Source organism: Buteo buteo, chromosome Z (assembly GCF_964188355.1).
Source record: "Buteo buteo chromosome Z, bButBut1.hap1.1, whole genome shotgun sequence".
NCBI lineage: Eukaryota > Metazoa > Chordata > Aves > Accipitriformes > Accipitridae > Buteo > Buteo buteo.
Window position 1 is genome coordinate 54995949 of NC_134204.1, and position 4166 is coordinate 55000114.

A 4166-nucleotide genomic window follows, 5' to 3' on the forward strand; every position below is an offset into this window, starting at 1 on the left:
CTTTACTCTGACAAATGCTCACTTAGATGTAAATTAGTTGAAGGTGTCCTTCTCTCACACTGTAGGGCTGAACTGGTAATGAAGGTTTGCTCTCCTAAGAGCAGAAGTGTAGAAAGCATAGCAAGAGCCATGTGGAAAAAATATGGCTAAGATTCCAGGGCTCCAGGAGGTGTTTCTTCCTTTTAAAAAAAGAGGAGAGAAGAGGAAACCAAAAATTCCCCCGAGGGAGATAGCCCACTTTAGTGGGCTGAAATGGCCAAAGAGAGGCTTGCTGGGAACAGCCTAGCCTCACTCACCTCCTGTGGAGCATATTGTGAAGGAAATTAAAGGTGAGAAAGGTACAGTGGAGGTGCTGTTATACTGTTTTAGCCTTGCATTACAGGGGGAAACTTCCTTGCATTTCCCCAATAGTGTGCATGTCAGTACAATGGATGAGCCAAACTTTGCTCTCCCAGAAGGGATCAAGGGATCAGGGATGCTGCCCTTGCTACCTTCCACCAAATGGTTAATGCCTCCTTAATTTTAAAAATATTTCTAAGCTCAGTGTAAACATCTGACTTCAATTTCCAGCCACTGGTTCCCATTGTACCTTTCTCTGCTTGATTAAATAGCCTGTCAGGATCCAGAATTTTCTCTCCCACGGAGGTGCTTTTGCACTGCAATCATGGCCTATTTAGCTACTTCTTGAAGAGCTAAACAGATTGAGTTTTACACTTCTCTCAGTACTGGGCATCTGCTCTGATCCTAACCTCAAATGGCCATTCTAGTTTTCTCAATGTCCCTACTCATGGGCGTTTCAAGTACCATTACAGGACAGTGTGCGCCGAAACAGTATTACATCTTTGGTTTCCTTCACATGGGGTGCAGAAACACAATCACAATTCTTGTCCTGCCCCTTGCCTCTCTGAACAGACTTTGCAGAGGCACTGCTCATAATACCTGGTGCTGATAGCCAGAACAGAGCATTGTATTTTTAATGGGCTCCATGGTGGCCTCTGGATGAATTTGCTCAGGATAGATGAGCTGTTGGCCTTTAAGCAACCTGAGCTGCTTTTTGCCCTCAGCTATGAAAATAGATGGTGATGTTATGTCTGCTGGCGTGATGTTGAACTAATTGTTCACTGTTTTCCCCAAAGAACTGAGGTATGCAGATCTCAGTCTTGCATCATAATTGAAACCTTCTCCCAAATTCATGAAGAATACATGGTGGTGATACAATCAGTATGAGCCCATGCTTGGCTGTTTGTAAAGGCTGGATGAGAGGCACCTTGCTGGTTGTGCCTGAAGAGATCTATACATGCATGATTTTCAGTCTCTCTGTGGGCAAGATACCCTTGATAGCTTGCATCTAATGCCATCTCCCTCCTGGAATTAATCAGGTGTTGCTAGATCAACAGTGAGTTCCTGAACTAGGTAGGACTGCAGACGATGGCAATAGGTGCTTTGCTTAGTCTGTCAGCAGCTCAACACACCCATAAACATCAACCCAACAATGCGGTATATTGGAAACCTCACAAGTGAACAGAAGTTAGTAGGGTGTTGAGTACAACAGCTGGGCAGAGGTAATAGCTGGGCAATGTCCTGGGTTTTCATCCCATAATGAAGCAGACATTGCTTAAGTATCTGCAGCTTGTGGCCAAGTGCTGACAAGAGTCACTGCCTGCCCTGGGGATGGGTGTGTGGCAGGTGAATCGCCCCAGGGCCTGGATGGTGACTACGAGTGGAGGGCTCTGCTGCAGCTCAGGTGAGCGACAGCCCTGCTAGGTTGCCAAGTGGGCAGTGAAAAGGGGGGTCTTTCTGCTCCTCTTCCTCATGCATCCAGCGAGAGCTTTCAGCTCTTTCTCAGATACAGTGCTGTCTCCATTGCCCATGGAGGTCTTGGTCTGAGGCTCCTCCTATACTGTACTACCTTAGTTCTTATCCCGGCAATATGCAAACACTTTGCTAACCTGTGATCTCTGTATGATATGGATTTAGTTTAGGTTTAGGTGACTTAAGACTTTACTGTGGTCAGATGCCCAGTCCATCTCTTGGAAAAGTGTTCCTGGACCTGAAATGAAGCAGTACATCCATGTTTTATCTAAGCATGGTTCAGCTTGCACCACCAACGCACCTGCAGTTGCCTTAAAACAACAGTGCTGTGAGGTACACATCCTATTATGTCCTGGAGTATTAGATCATGCAGGAGATAATGGGGTAGAGAAGGAAAATGAACCAGTCTCTTCCAAACCACTGCCTAAATCCACTTTCTATCTTGGAGAAAGTATTTTATTACAATGCTTTGGCTGCACCGATTCTGAATGACTTCAACTCCTTTGGCTTCAATGCAATTTTAGCCCTGGCCAAAGCTAAAACTATATAGAGCCTGTGCCTAAATGCATTTTGAACTGAATCTGGTGTGAAATATAATAATTTTAGCATAGTTGTGTGACTTGTACTCTCTCAGATTTTATGGTTTTTGTTTGTTATTTTTTTTTCCCTTTGCAACTAATTATTTCAGGAACGGGTGGCAGGGGAGAGGGTGAATGTATCTATAGAGACATGTTCAATCTCAGCCATTTAAACATCAATTAGTTGTAATCTCTTCTAATTTATTAACTTGTGCAGGGTCTGGTTTCACAAAATACTAATAAGAGCTGGACAGGGAATTTAACAGCAACAAACTACCTATGCATTTAATTGAGAGTTCAGCTTATTAAATTGTAGTGATAGTACAATTTGAAGACAATCCGCTGTGTAAACTGATGTGACCTCACCTATTTTACTCTGTTTATAGTCACTGGGAACTCTCAATACTTCTCTGTTGTTCTTGGGAACCATTTTTACTTCACAGCTCAGGTATTAATTTCTCCTATTAGGGGCAGGCAGAAAAATCATGGAGAAGCACAGAGCAGGAGTCAATTGGTGCACTGGAATAGGAAGGCCTGTAACTATGGACCATCAGTGTCTAATTCCATCATTAATTTTGCAGGAGAGGGGTCAGAAGGGACACCTGCAGTCAGATGTACACACTGACTGCAAGGACTGACAGCAGCTGGTAGGGTCTCATGCACCACACGCTGCTCTGCTTTGCCTCCATGGTACTACCTCTTCACTGCTCAGTGCCATTCTTTGCTATGTACATTTCTGGGCTCCCTCCCTGCAACACCTCAGGTTTTTTTCCTGCCACATGTGGATGCCAGCAACCATTAGCAAGATGCTGTAGGGCTGGTTCTTCTACATGGCTGTCTAAAATGCAACAGGAGGATTTTTCAAGGACCTAGCAGCACCTTTTACTGATTTTTCTAACAGTACAATCAGCCAGCTCACAAAAATGGGGCAAGGAGGGGGCGGGGGAAGAGCCAACACAAAAGATGGAGCAGGTCTTATAGGTGTATGGTCTTATTTTTCACCAGCAGTGCCATTCAGGCTGTGAGCTCTCAGTGCTCACCATATGGAAACCTTTTAGGAAACCAGACCCCACACTTGGTGGTGGTAGTACATCATTGTTGGCTGCTGCCTTAGTCCAGCTGTTTTAGACATCTCTGACAATGTGGCCCTGTTGGTGGCAGCGACAGAAGGTGATGGGACCCGGAGGTGCTGGAAGGATGGTGGCCACCTGAAGGGTTCGTTGGGAGTAAGGAACTCCGGTGTGTTATAGCCAGTGCTGCTGAACCTCTGACTGAGAGGGGCAAGTGCAGGCCTGTCCTTCTGGGAGCTGGCAGGCACTGCTTTGCTCTGTGTTCACCTCTGCAACAGCCTAGTCATGGCCCCGGGGTCACTGCAGCCCCTTTCCCTGTCTGTCTCCAGCTGTTGCAGGTGTCTGCAAGCTGCATGGTGCTGCCTGCCTCTGTTTGAGCCTGGGGCAGAGACAGGGTATGGCCAGGCAGTACGAATATCCCATGTTTTAACCCACCCACTGAAAGCCCTGCTCTGTGGCAACACTCAATGAAGGAGACAGAGAGCAGCATCTCCCGGGAGATGGGAAATATTCAAGGAAGAAGCCCTCTTTCTCGACCTGACACTCCTTTTCTTGCATTAAAAACTGGCCAGACATCTGTGTGCTTTCACCCAGCCACATTGCCAGAAGCCAGAGGTAGGAATGGAGGAGTTGGCCAAGACCCACTGTAGACTGAGCCTTACATCTGACTCCAGCTGCGACGAGGAGCAAGTGCTGCAGAGGAAGA